General features: G+C 45.5%; 1 pseudogene; it reads left to right on the forward strand.

Annotated features, from left to right (window-relative positions):
- The first annotated feature begins 3,972 nt into the window (after window positions 1-3,972).
- Window positions 3,973-15,134, forward strand: LOC140720775 (N-acetyllactosaminide beta-1,3-N-acetylglucosaminyltransferase 3 pseudogene; annotated as a pseudogene).
- Window positions 15,135-15,482: the final 348 nt, after the last annotated feature.

Below are 15,482 nucleotides of genomic sequence, written 5' to 3' on the forward strand. Positions count from 1 at the left end.
GTGGGATGGTAAGTAATCAGTTCAGTTCTGGAATTTGGTTTGAGTAGAGTTGGAGAGAGAGAGTTAGAGTGTTGGTTTATCTTCCAGTGCCGATGCCGATCCTCCAAGTCATCCTCCTTGCTTCCGAAACCTATTTAAAAGTCACCAACTTGTGACCACAGAAAAGGGGATGCCATCTTCTGTGGTGGATTTATCAACCCCAGACCAGGGTTAAACACACCGGCCGTACTCACTGGTGCAGGGTCGGGGTCATGATAACGTTTGATCATTTTTACGTGGACGAGCTTGGTAGCCTTTCATCGCTCAGGAGTCCTAATAACATAATTTAAAGGATCAATTTTCTTAATTATTTCATATGGTCCACTAACTCTCGCTTGAAGGGGGTTGGTAAGGAGAGGGAACAGCATCAGGACCCTTTCTTCAGCACGATATTTCTGCTCCCTCGCTCTTCTGTCATACCTCTGTTTCATGTTTATCTGAGAGTGCTGTAAATTCTGCTTCACAAGGTCACAAGCCTTGTTAAGTCTGTCTCTGAATTCGGAAACGTAACTGAGCCCGCTCCTACTCACATTCTGATCTGATCAATGCTCTCTGAGTAGGGTCAAAGGTGACATAATGTGCTTAGCTCTCAATTCTTTAACTACCCCCTGGAATGTTTTCGAAGTAAAGTTACTTCAGATTGGATTTCTTTAGGTAGACATACCAGTGTGAAAAGTTTGATAAGTGCTTTTACCACAGTCTTGGCCTTGACGGTCCCGAGAGGCACAGCTTCATGGAACCTAGACATCGCACACATGATGGTTAACACACACTCATAACCAGCTGCAGTCCTTGGCAATGGGCCAACACAATCCACTATGACCCTAGAAAAAGGTTCACCAAAAGCAGGTGTTGGTCTAAGTGGTGCCGCTGGGATCACCTGATCAGGTTTTCCCGCAGCCTGACAGGTATGGCAAGTCCTGCAAATGTTCACAACATGCTTCCTTAAATTAGGCCAGTCGGATTCCTTCATAATGCTGTTTACTGTCTTCCTCACTCCAAAGTGTCCACCTAAAGGCATGCTATGAGCCATGTTTAAAATCTCAGCCCTGTAGTCTTTCGGGACCCCAACTTGATGTTCAATGGCCCAATTCTCACTTGCAGGCACAGTAGGTGATCTCCGCTTTCTCAGTAACACCCCATCCTTAAGATAATATCCTACTGACTCTCTCTGAACCTCCTCTCCTGTGAGAGCTGTCTCCCTTAACGCAGCAATTTCAGAATCTCGACTTTGTTCCGCTAAAAATTCATCCCAGGACAAGGACAAACCTTTCTCCTCCTCCTTACTACCCACATTCTGATGCAATGTGGAAGGCAGAAAAGTCTCTGACAAAATTCTCATAAATTAAACCACTGTCAGACCAAGGAGATGGTGGTGGAATTTAGGAGGTCTAGGCCCCATATGGAGCCAGTGATCATTAATGGAGAACGTGTGGAGCAGGTTAAGACCTACAAGTATCTGGGAGTACAGTTAGACGAGAAGCTTGACTGGACTGCCAACACAGATGCCTTGTGCAGGAAGGCACAGAGTCGAATGTACTTCCTAAGAAGGTTGGCGTTATTCAATGTCTGCAGTGAGATGCTGAAGATGTTCTATAGGTCAGTTGCGGAGAGCGCCCTCTTCTTTGTGGTGGCATGTTGGGGAGGAAGCATTAAGAAGAGGGACGCCTCACGTCTTAATAAGCTGGTAAGGAAGGCGGGCTCTGTCGTGGGCAAAGGACTGGAGAGTTTAACATCGGTAGCTGAGCGAAGGGCGCTGAGTAGGCTACGGTCAATAATGGATAACTCTGAACATCCTCTACATAGCACCATCCAGAGACAGAGAAGCAGTTTCAGCGACAGGTTACTGTCGATGCAATGCTCCTCAGACAGGATGAAGAGGTCAATACTCCCCAATGCCATTAGGCTTTACAATTCTACCTCCAGGACTTAAGAACTTTTTAAAAGCTATTAAATGCTTTTTGAGACGGTGATTTAGATGCATATCATATTTTTTTACTGAGTTAAGTATTGTATGTAATTAGTTTTGCTACAGCAAGTGTATGGGACACTGGAAAAAAGTTGAATTTCCCCATGGGGATGAATAAAGTATCTATCTATCTATCTATCTATCTATCTATCTATCTATCTATCTATCTATTTGCATCAGCAGCTTTTTTAGACAGGGTTCGGGCTACTGCGCATGTGAGGTTCACATCAGTATCTGTGCGTGTGTCGTCAGACACAAGCTTGCTTGTTAGCTGTATTGTTGAATAAACTTCACCCTGGATAGGTGCCAACCTAATATTTACCAAACCCAGCAACATTACTAAGCTTACGAAGATCATGTTTACATTATGAAAATTCCCAAACAACCCATCCATTCCGATCTTTCGACTTTCAGCTTTACTCGTCTCCATAGTAACCCAGTCAGGTGGTCTCTCAAAACCAAAACAATCCTTTCTCTCTATATTGCAATCGTGAAAAACAACTCCACAACCTTGAAGGTGTTTACTTCCTATTGCGAAAACAAAATTCAACAGAGATTCACATAATTTACAGGCCATTGTCCTGCAAGCAGGGTCAAAGGTCGCGAAACCAGTCCAAACCTCCCAAGTTCTTTATTCAAAAATCCAGAAACAGCCATTCTACATATTTCCAATAAAATTCGCATCACCAACTTTCAACTCATCACCAACTTTTAGAACACCGTCCAACACAAATAACTGAGAATCCTCAATTTCCACCGGCACCTAGGTTAACCCTTTATTCACTGAACCAAGTCCATCCGGCTGAAAAAGACGGCATTCCTTTTCCACCGAGTCAGACAAAGTCAGACACCTCAGACGGGAGGCAGCAGGTATTGACGAGGTCGGTGAGCCCGAACTTGGAATACTGCCTTTGGGTTTGGACGCCTGTTACGTACCCCCTAACGGGTTAAAGAGCCAGCAGAAATGGGCCCACACGGAGTCTGAGTCTGCCGTTATAAACTCTATTTTATTAGTAAGTACGTGAATAAAGGAATATAAAACGAGATAAATTAAACATGTTAGCAGAGCTTATGCACATATACAGGTGAGTAAATAAGCTTCCCCAGCTCAGGTGATTGGGTGATACAGTCTCACGGTGGGATGGTAAGTAATCAGTTCATTTCAGGAATTTGGTTTGAGTAGAGTTGGAGAGAGAGAGTTAGGGTGTTGGTTTGTCTTCCAATGCCGATGTCGATCCTCACGTCCTCCTCCTGCTCCCGAAGCTTACAGTCACCGACTGTGACCGCAAGAAAGGGTTGCCGTCTTCTGTGGTGAATTTATCAACCCCAGACCAGGGTTAAACACACCGATATCACCGCACCGGTCACCCCTCTGTCCACACTGCGAGCAAAAACCCCGCCCTTGTCGTGGGCACACAAAGCTCACCAGCGTCCTCCTTGCCTCAGGGGTCGTGTGTCTCCTGTGGTGTGTCTTGTGTGTCTCTGGTGTGTGTCTCCTGTGGTGTGTCTTGTGTGTCTCTGGTGTGTGTCTCCAGTGGTGTGTCTTGTGTGTCTCTGGTGTGTGTCTGATTAAAAAGTCAACTGACCTTGTATATATCTCCAAGTGCTGAACACGAGCTGTCCATCACATAGCTCCGCCTTTCAGTTTCCAAGGCAACTCACAGACTTTCTGTCTCCCTGCTGCTGATTTAGCACACAAGCTGTTCGCTCCCCCTTCTCTCTTTTAAAGGAACAGTTCACTTTACAATAATCTTTCGGATCTCGTCACAATCTAAACATAGCTACAAGATCTGTGATATATTCGCATATTTTTAAGAAAGCTTTATTGATTGAATCTCAGCTGATGGCGGAAATTTCAAAACCTTGCAACATTTCTTGGACGTACATGCATGTGTAAGTCACGTGAACCTTTTCCCCGCTCCCATTTTACCGCAGATCTGCCTTGTTTCCAAGGCTCCGCCCCCAGCTCTGATGACATGAATTACAGTCCTGCCTTCCTTCAGTTCTGTGTTGAAGCGGGTCGGCGGCGGCGGCGGATCGTCTGTAGGATCCGGATTGGGAGACGACCATCACCCCCAGAGTCGGGAATCCGGGGGAGGGTTCACCGTCCGGGCGTGAAAACAAGTTCTCATCGGTGAGTCCCGAGTGTGGACGTCTGATGTAAGGTAATGCACCAGGTTAACTTCCCCGATCTGGTGGCCTCCCTGCGCTTGCTGGACAGAACCTGCCGGGGTCGGTCACAACGTACCGACTGAGATGATCCACCGCTCGGCCCCTCTTGCCCTGGTCCTAGGACCGTGATAGGGTGGTGATATCGAGGCTGTACTCATTCATTGAGGTTTATCCCGGGAGCTTTACCTTCATCACCCGGCCCCACATCGGGTCCAAACTTCACCTGGATCGATAGCCAGTGTCTACAATTATTTTACATCATTCCAGGGCGCGGGAAGCGCCCCTTCCACCTGTTGTGTTCTTCCAGAAATAGAAGTTAAACCGAGTAATCGCCCCTTCGGGACACTGCTCCATCTGTCTGAGTAGATCCATCTTTCGCCCATTCAGACAAGGCAGTGAGATCCAGATCTCTCACGGCCTCTCGTTTTGGGTGGCCATAGTTGTGTTTATCTTTGTTGAAACCATGCCACTGTTCAGACTTGCTGAAGCGCAGCCAATAATTCCGGTTTTATAACCCCAATAAATGCAAGAAATAAGCCTTTTCCTGTGATCTGGGTTTCTCAAACTTGTACAGCACATTACAACAGCACATTGAGGTGATAACATATTGTTACAAATCCTTATGGTTACAGATAGAGTGCAGTGTATATAGAGTTAGACTGGGAGATCAAGAGTCCAACTTATCACGTGGGGAACATTCAATGTGCTTACAACAGCAGCCTGGAAGGTTTCCTGGAACCTGGTGCTCTGTGTTTTCAATGTTATTTTAAATCTCCGACCCGGCTGAGAAGAGAGAATAGCGAGGGTTATGAGGATCTTTGATGCTGCCTGCTTTACTGATGCAATGGGAAGTGCAGTCACAGTCCAGGGAGGGGAGTCTGGTTTCTGTCATGTCCTCAGCTGTGCCCACAGTTTTCTGCAGTTCCTTGCAGTCAAGGGTAGAGCGGTAGCCTTATGAAGGCGTTATGTATCCGGATGGGATACTTTCTGTGGCGCTTTGATAAGGTTTGGGGTGGGGCAATGTGCCTAAGCCAAAGTTATTGTTGTTTGATCTAGGCTTGTCATTTTAGAATCTTTTTATAACGTTTTGTTCAGTGCCCGTGTATTGCTGAATGACCACCAGTGACTGTCCTTGATCCCTCACCCACATGGTTCCATCTCCTCATTCACTCACATCTTGTGCAACCTCTCTCCAGCCCGTGTGTACCCACCTCAATGATGTACAGTACATCAGTAAAGTTTCCTTGTAACATTTGACATCATTGTGAGTTTTCCAGGAATCGTTTTTTTTTGTTTTTGTTAGTTAGAACTACCAGAGGTTTAGTTGAATGCAGCACCTGGTGAGGTAAGAGTTACAAGCTACGAGCCCAGGGTATGGCGGGAAAGATTCCAGCATGTATAGAGCAGTAGTTGGTGATGGAATGTATACCTGCTTGTATACATTTTTTTCATAACAGTGCACTTGATTGTATCCGCGGAAATTTGGTAAAATGAGGGGGAACTTCGATGAGACATAAAGTATGCCGCGGAGTTTGATAGTTCCTGTTGTGTGAGGGTCTGAAACCAAGCACCGCCAGCTGAAGACAGCCGAGATGTTTTTCTCTCTCCCTCTCTGGGTCTCGTGTGTCATGGGAATGATCGTCCTCAATATTCAGCAGAAGGAGAGTCTTTCAGTTAATATTGCAATCCTGCAGTGTAGTGATACACAAATGAGTGAGATTTTACAGGTGAGACGCAGGAGTGATGAGCCGAGATCACAGTCAGATCTGCGTTGGGCACAGTGAATACGGGATGCCAATTAAATTAAATATCCGCGGATACAATCCAGTGCATTGTTATTTTTTTTAAAAAAACTGTACTGTATATAAGCAGGTCTCCCCTGTTGTCAAGATCACAACAGATTCCTCATAGAAAAACTTGCAGGGGCAGATATCTGTCTGGTAAACCTTCCTCTGGTTTCCCACCTACCCACTCTTATCTGACAGAAAGGAAACAACACTGCAGACGGTGATCCACAACAGGTCCCACCAACCAACTATATAATGGAACCATCAACTCCTTACACCGCCTTCCCCCACGACCATCCCCCGCCCCGGCTGTAATCTCCAATGTGGGTGGTTCCATACTTCTGACCACCAACCGAAATGCCGTCTAGGATGGACAGATAGTGTCAATCCCGCCAGTGAAGGAATAAACAAAGCGAATCCTCAGTTCCCTCGGTCGGGGATCGGTAAAGCCCCGAGTGTGGACGGATCGGCTTCCTGTTACTGCAAGCAGTAGCCCGGGGACAGTTCCGAGATGCGGGAAGCTCGCACCTCCAGAGCCTTTGCTGATGATTCGGAGCTGGGTTGAAAGTGCGGCGATTCCAATAGCACTATCAGCTGCCCCGGTTCCCCGCGGGACCTGCACAGGAAGTCGATGCGTTCAATTCGATGAAGGGAATTATTAATTCACTTAAAAGCGATTCGCTACAGTTCTAATGTCGATCAACGTTATCAATTCCATTCGTGTTCATAAAAGTGTCTGACTGCCTTTGTGATGTTTATATTTCAGTATATAGAGCTTCTTACCGTGTACCGCGGCTCCAGGTTCTGTTAGCACACTGTCCCAGTGAGGCTGTGTTACGGGTTCTGTAAGTAATGAACACACTCTGGTTAATGCTCAGTCAGCTCCTGGTGATAATCATTAACTAAACTCACAGCATTATCAGTGGGTCACTCCGTGACCTGTTCCTTAGCACAGGGTACGTTCTGACTCCAAACAAACATCACCATGGAGATGAAATGTGATCTCAGTGATTTTGAGAGTGGAATGTTTGTCGGTGCCAGAGGGTGCAGTTTGAATATCGCAGGAACTGCTGAACTCCTGGGATTGTCAAGTTTAACAGTCTCAGTTTATGGAGAATTATGCTGTGATTAAAATCAGGTAGCGGCAATTCTGAGAGATAAAAATCGTCTTGGTAATGAGAGAGATCGGTGGGTAAAGGCGGACTGATTCAATCTGCCAGGAAGACGACAGTAACTCAAATAATCACGAACTACTGCACTGTGCAGAGAGGTATCACTGGACGCGAAACATGTCGAACATTGGACTGAATGGGCAACGGCAGTAGAAGACCACGGACATACAATCAGAGGCCGTATTAATAGGTACCGGAGGAGCATAACACAGTGCACATCGACATTTGTTATCAACAATGAGATTTAACTCATAAAGTTTAATTTTCAATATCACTGACACATACTTGTTGTCTTTGCTAAAATAACACACTCACTCCTGCAAAAAAAAAAAATCAGACGGATCCGCAAAGCCACTCAATGTTAAAGACAGTATTGAAATGGTAGAAATGTCATAAGGGGACATGGAATGGACCCAAATGCAGGACGCAGGCACTGAAGTACTAGGGGCAGGACAGGGACAACTAAAGGATAGAACAAGGTGGAGTGACCATGGCGGGAGGAACGTGGCATTCAAAGGTGCTCCTGGGATTCAGAGATAGTTTAGGCAAAGCAGGGTCTTGGAGTTCATGGCAAGGCAGGGTCCTCCGCCAGGTAACGGCAATCTGGCCTGACTTACCTGACGGAGGCGAGGGGTAGGAAAGGAGCAGAGACCTTCGGACGGGCCGCATGACTCCTTGGCCCTTCCGCCTCCCAGGCGTGAACACAGAGGCCTGGGCAAGACGCGGTAAAACTGGGCAGGTGCGGGGTACCACCCGTCGGGAGCGAGGGGTAGGAAACAGGCAGAGTCCTCCGCCAGGTAACGGCAATCCGGCCTGACCCCGACGAGGGGTGGGAGGGGTAGGAAAAGGGGCAGAGCCCTCCGCCAGGTAACGGCAATCCGGCCTGACCCCGACGAGGGGCGGGAGGGGTAGGAAAAGGGGCAGAGCCCTCCGCCAGGTAACGGCAATCCGGCCTGACCCCGACGAGGGGTGGGAGGGGTAGGAAAAGGGGCAGAGCCCTCCGCCAGGTAACGGCAATCTGGCCTGACCTACCCGACGGAAGCAAGGGATAGGAAGGGGACTAAGTCCAGGATGACTCCGAGACTGACTCACAGAACTAGTTGATTAGCGGTGGGTACTCCAAGACAAGGCGAACAGGAACGAAGATCGGCCGAACAGCACCAGCAGGACAAACATGGCGCACGGGTCTGCACAGGGAAAACAGGGCGACCAGCGCAACACAGGACGAGGAGGTCAATACGGGATGGACAGTCGGACAGCGCGACAGCGCCAGCTGGGCAAACCGGACGGAACCGCGGGACCAGCGCCTACCAGGGAAGCAGGACAAAACAGGTTCAGAGCAGGACGACCCCCATCTAAACTCTCCCTCTCGCTCTCTCTCTCTGTCTTCTTTTACGCCGGTTGGCACCCAACTTAATGGTGCATTGCCGCCTCCTTCTGTTCCAGAGTATGCGATGGACTCCCATTCTAAATCCCTTCACCCAATCGCACACATACACATACCCTAACCTACACTTTATCCTCCCCATCCTAGTACCCTATTTCTGTTTATCCATCATATCCTATAAAAAAAACCCTGTACCCCTTAAGCTAAAATTACCCTGACCTATGTTCTCTCACCCATGCCCAGCAACACTTTAATGTGAATTCCTGCACCCCCAATTCCCTTAGATTAATTCTCATCATCTCTCTCTGTATCCCACCCCAACTAAACTCAGTCTCACAGCCCCTTCTATCCACCAACCAGCCGATCGGCATCAGGTGCGCCTCCTTGAGTCCAAACAAGCCACAATGATCCACAGGTGTGACTTATTGACTCAAAGGGTGAAAGGAAGGACGGCTACAAGACCCGGAGTCCGGAGTCCGCGGTCCAGATCAAGACCCGGAATGGGGGGCCCGGACCATAAGAAGAAACACTAGAAAACCTGCCGTCACAAATGCACGTATTAACTCATCATAACGTCGCCCACCCAGTACAGTCTCTGTGTTTACTCTGTGCTGAGCTCCTGATTCTGTTAGCAGCGAATCCGAGCACCGGAATTCCGTGGGACCAAACAGTAAGTGAACACAATAAGAGTAATGTTCAGTTGACAACACACACATAAGCCTGCACTCACACTCATCAGCACGTAACTCCAGACCCTGCTCCACAGCGCAGGAACTAAACGACACAAAAACTCCTTCGAGCCAATGGTTCTGATGTGCTGTTCGATCCAGGCTTAATTTTGTACCTCAGTAGACGGTGACAATGATTACATACAGTATCTCACGACAAATCGATCTGCTCCAGGAAGCAACCGCGACCTGCATCCTGGTTCAGATCGTGTGATGTCATCGCATGAAATTATTTTTTACTTTGGGACCAATTTACTGTCAGACTATAAACTTCAGTGACAGCTGAGGGCAGAAATCGCTGTGGGCTTATAGGAAAGACACAGTAGCAGGATGGGACATGTGAACTCTGGTGAAAAGTTATGATTTTGGAATAATCTTTTCTTTTGAACACAGGACATTCCCTTTCGCCAGATTTAACTCCACACTGCAATCTTAAATATTTGTCCACAATTGGGCCATTACAATGAAGGACAACAACTATGTGGAGATTACAAACTGGACATAACCACGTCCAAAAGAGTACAACATATTTCACCATCAGATTCGTGTTGACTTATTGGAAATAAATAACCTTATCAATCAGATGACTTTCCTGACTAACGGGTCTATTCACGTTACTCCCGTCGGTGTGTTACTCCGCTATCACCTTTACTTTACAAATACCTGAGCTGTTTAAAGAAGAGGAAGTACTGGCTCTATTAAGGGTTATACAAGTAGATAAGTCTCCGGGAACTGACAGGTTATTCGTTAGGACCTTAAGGGAAGTTAGTGTAGAAATAGCAGGGGCTCTGACAGAAATATTTCAAATATCATTAGAATAGGTGGTGGTGCCGGAGGATTGGCGTATATCTCATGTGGTTCCATTGTTGAAAAAAGGTTCTAAGAGTAAACCTAGAAATTATAGGCCTGTAATTGTAACGTCAGTGGTGGGTAAATTAATGGAAAGTAATCTTAGATATGGTATATATAATTATGTGGATAGACAGGGTCTGATTAGGAGCAGTCAGCATGGACTTGTGCCTGGAAGCTCATGTTTGACAGAACATTCAATTTTTTGAAGAGGTTAAAGGGAATGTTGACGAGGGTAAAGCAGTGAATGTTGTCTATATGGACTTCAGTGAGGCCTTTGACAAGGTTCCACACGGAAGGTTAGTTAGGAAGGTTCAATCGTCAGGTATTAATATTGAATAGTAAAATGGATTCAACAGTGGCTAGATGGGAGATGCCAGAGTGTAGTGGTGGATAACTGTCAGGGTGGAGGCCGGTGACTAGTGGTGTGCCTCAGGGATCTGTACTTGGTCCAATATTGCTTGTCATATGCATCAATGATCTGGATGATGGGGTGGTAAATTGGATTAGTAAGCATGCAGATGATACGAAGGTAGGTGGCGTTGTGGATAATGAAGTAATGAAGTAGATCTTCAAAGCTTACAGAGAGATTTAGGCCAGTTAGAAGAGTGGGCTGAACGATGGCAGATGGAGTTTAATGCTGATAAGTGTGAGGTGCTACTTTTTGGTAGGACTAATCAAAATAGAACATACATGGTAAATGGTAGGGCATTGAAGAATGCAGTAGAACAGTGTGATCTAGGAAAAATGGCGCATAGTTCTCTGACGGTGGAATCTCGTGGATATGGTGGTGAACAAAGCTTTTGGTTTGCTGGCCTTTATAAATCAGAGCATTGAGTATAGGAATTGGGATGTAATGTTTAAATTGTACAAGATATTGTTGAGGCCAAATTTGGAATACCGTGTACTTTTCTGGTCACCGAATTTTAGGGAAGTTGTCAACAAAATAGAGAGGGTACAGATGAGATTTATTAGAATGTTCCCTGGGTTTCAGCTCCTAAGTTACAGAGAAAAGTTGAACAAGTTAGATCTTTATTCTTTGGAGCTTAGAAGCTTGAGTGGGGACTTAATTGAGGTATTTAAAATTACGAGGGGGATAGATAGGGTTGACGTGGATAGGCTTTTTCCATTGAGAGTATGGGAGATTCAAGGTAAAGGACATGAGTTTAGAGTTAGGGGGTAAAAGCTTAATGGTAACAGGAGGGGGAACTTCTTTACTCGGAGAGTTGTAGCTGTGTGGAACAAGGTTCCAGTAGAAGTAGTAGAGACAGGTACAACTTTATCATTTAAAGTAAAATTGGATAGGTATATGGGCAGGAAAGGAATGGAGGGTTGTGGGCTGAGTGCGGGCCCGTGGGACTAGGTGAGAGCAAGCATTCGACACGGAGTAGAAGGGCTGAGATGGCCTGTTTCCGTGCTGTAATTGTTATATGGTGATATGTGGGATGACAGACATTCAAATGGAGTAGGATTTGTACAGTGAATGGCAAGGCACGAACAAATGCATAGTTCACTGAAAAGCAAGATGGTGAAAAATAGCGTTTAGCATGCTAGCCTTCATCAGTTATGGTGTAGAGTTTAAGGGCGGGGCATTATTTGCAGTTACATAAGTTTTTGTTGAGACCACTTTTGAAATATTATCTTCAATTTTGGTTACCCTGTTATAGGAAGGACGCTGTCAAGTTGGAGAGGGTGCAGAAGGAATTTACGAGGATGCTCTTTGGACTAGAGGGGCGTGAGTTACAGAGAGGCTGGCCATGCTGGACCTTTATTCCTTGGAGAATGAGAGGTGACCTCAGAAGTTTAAAATCATAAGGGGTATTGATAAGGTGGATTATCATTATTGGAAAGTTGGAGAGTCCAACATGAGAGGTCACAAATAGAAGAGAAGAGGGGAAAAATTGAAAACAGACCTTGGTGATAACTTCTGCACACGGAGGACAGTGAGTACCCGGAAGTAGCTACCAGTGGAAGTGGTTGAAGTGGGTTCAACTGCAACATTTAACAGGCATTCGGACGGGTACATGGAAGGGAGAGACTTGGAGAGTTATGGGCCAAACTAGACAACTGGGACTAGCAGGGAGGATGCTGTGGTTGGTATGGACCAGTTGGGCCGAAGGGCCTGTTTAGATCACATTACTCTAGTATTCCATAATTCTAAAGTGACACAAGTTGCATCCCAGTGCAAATAGTTTTACTTGTACACATCGTTCTGCTATCAGTCACTGGCGTCTTTTCAGGGCTCCTGGCATCCAAGGTTTTACTCACACACATTGTGGATCATGCTAACTATCTGCCCTGTTCTGCTATCAGTTATCTGTGCTTTCTCTGGGCTCCTGGAGTCCAAGGTTCACTGCTCTTCATGAAGCGTAAATTCCTGCCATCGGAGATGCTGGTGCCATTTTCCTTCAATAGATGTGGGCTTGCGATGGCTTCGCTGTCTTGTCACAATTGCTTACTACTGAATATCTGAGTGGAATTAGCCTTGCCTTTGGAACTAGTTATGCCTTTGTTGCAGCCTTTCATAAAGTGGCTTGACCAATGGATGGCAGGGTGGGTGGGCCACTGCTAATTTAACTTTGAAAACAATTCTCTGGTTAAAATAGAAGCAAAAAGCCAAGGTCCTTGAGTATACTTCACTTTGTTTCTCCTATTGTAGGCATACATAGACCAGGTTGAAATGCCATGAAAATCAGATGTTTTCAGTAGCTATGCTAACACGTTACCTTCCCTGCACTGCCATACATTCAGTTACTAATCAATGGTCAATAACACATCATCTTCCATAGTATCAGTAACGTGTGAACTCAACCTGAATGGTGAGCGAGCTGGGACCTTCCTCTTTAGAGCAAAGTTGGGGGTGGGGAGGTGGGCGAGGTGATTTGATAGAGGCGTATAAGCTGGTAATAGGCTTAGGAAGAATGGAGAGCCAACAACATTTTCCCAGGGTAGAAATGACTAATATGAGGGGGCATAATGTTAAGGTGATTAGAGAAAAGTATAGGGGTTTGTCAGAAGTAGTATTTTTTTAAAAAAAGAAAATGGTGGCTGTATGGAATGCACAGCCTGGGTAGTGATAAGGGTAGATGCATCAGTGAGATTTAAGAGGCTTTTAGATAGACACATGGATGAAAGAAAAATGGACAGCTATTTGAGAGAGTAGGAATCAATTGATCTTGGAGCAGGTTAAAAGTTCGGTGCTACATCATGGGCCAAAATGTCTGCATTGTGCTATATTGCTCTTTGTCTCAGTTCAGTTTAAGCCCCGAGAGGAGTTATGAGACCTGTGAAACGAGGTGGAATAAACCCTTTGAAATCATATACCTTTAAGGCCCAGAAAGAAACTATGCGATTTTCAGTTTAATGACAGAGTTGGTATCCTATAGGTAAATTTGTCTTTCTGCTGGGATGGACTGCTTCAGGTCAATTAAAATTTCAGCAGCGTGCCGGGCCCTGCCTATTCCTTACCTCACCACCATTTTGAGGTCAATATTACAAAGCGTTAGTGAACCTCATTATAGCTTAACTTCTCATTCTTCTCAAGCATCATGTAAATGTAAAGTTTTCTTTGAATTAATCCATATTGTTTTCTCTATTTCAGGTGAAAGATGAGAGGACATCGGCGATTCAATGAGAAAGTAGTGCTGGGTGTTCTGATTACTCTGGGATTGTTCTTCATGTTCTGGGATAATGACCAACGTCGAGAGACTGATGATGTTGCAGAAACTGTTCATCGCAAAGACCTGCCCAAGGTTGTTACTGCTGATGCAACTGAATCAGTGCTCAAGCCAAAGTGCCACGCGAACACGACATTGTTGCACCTGTCCTCATTTCATCAAGAGAAAGAGCACATAAAAAACTTCTTGATGTATAAACACTGTCGAGAATTTAACATGATTCAAAATGTCCCAGACAAATGTGGTGGTCGAGAAGGATCTCAGAATGTTTTCCTGCTCCTGGTGATCAAATCCGACCCTTTCAACCAGGATCGGCGGGAAATGGTAAGGAAGACCTGGGGCAAAGAACGCAAATTCAATGGGGTCCTAATTAAGAGAGTCTTTATCTCTGGTGTCTCTCCTGACCAAAAGGAAAGCAGGAAATTGAATCAGCTGTTAGCCATGGAAAACAGAGAACACAGAGATGTCCTACAATGGGATTTCTTGGATACCTTTTTCAACCTCACCCTCAAACAATACAAGTTGCTGCAGTGGATCAGTGAATTTTGCCCCAGTGCTAAATTCATCTTCAATGGAGATGATGATGTCTTTGCCAACACCGATAACATGGTTGATTACTTGCTAGGCATGAAGGTTCACCAACACCTATTTGTGGGCCATCTCGTTTATGGGTTTGGGCCCAAACGCCAGAAGTCGAGCAAGTATTATGTGCCAGAAATAGTGACCACCATCAAGTCGTACCCACCATATGTTAGTGGAGCGGGCATACTTATGTCTGTGTATACAGCTCATATCATTTACCACATAGCCCAAGACCTTGAACTATTCCCCATTGATGATGTATTTTTGGGGATGTGTCTGGCCAAGGCTGGACTAGCCCCACATTCCCATAGCGGATTCAGGACAGCTGGAATCAGGGTTCCTTCAACCCAAGATGACTCTTTCAATCCTTGCTATTACCGTGAGTTACTGCTAGTGCACCGTTTTCGGCCTTTCGAACTGCTACTGATGTGGGATGCAGTGCATGATGCTAATCTGAAATGTGCTCATGCTGCCCAGAAGTCTGCATCCACGGAAAGGACGGCATGAGTCATGAGAGAATGTAGCAACTGTTGGAATGTAATGCAGTTTGTAAACATGTGTTAATCAGTTGTTTATGCAATGTAAGAAGCTCAATTCCTAAATTATATTGGAGGATACATTAATTCATAGGGTTGGTGCCTTTCTACATTCCACAAATGTTTGTAAAGCTGTCAGGTGTCATCACTCAGCCTAATTCTTACTGCACCCATAATGACATTGCAACATTGTCAGGAGAACCACAATTTAAGTCAATTGTAAAGTTATTCCAAGTGAGCAGTCCTTGTTGCATTGCGTGCAGATAGGTACAGCATCTTTACTTGGCGCATTTGTATAATAAGCCACCAATAAAATTTTTACTAACAGTTATATCTGTGTATTTTCTTCTTGCCGTTTCTTACTTGTCCCTTGCAAAATATGAAAGAGACAAATGTATTTCTTGGACTGGAACTGTGAGGACAACAAAGAATCTAGATCTAGAATTGTCTAAGGGTTGGAGGAATAGAGAAACTTATGGTCATCACTTCTGTACTCAAATGTCAACCTGCAGTGTGTCTGTGTAACTACATATCAAATAGAAGCACACACGCAGGAGATGGCTTTAACTGGAGTATTCACATTG

This window comes from Hemitrygon akajei, unplaced genomic scaffold, assembly GCF_048418815.1.
Source record: "Hemitrygon akajei unplaced genomic scaffold, sHemAka1.3 Scf000047, whole genome shotgun sequence".
NCBI lineage: Eukaryota > Metazoa > Chordata > Chondrichthyes > Myliobatiformes > Dasyatidae > Hemitrygon > Hemitrygon akajei.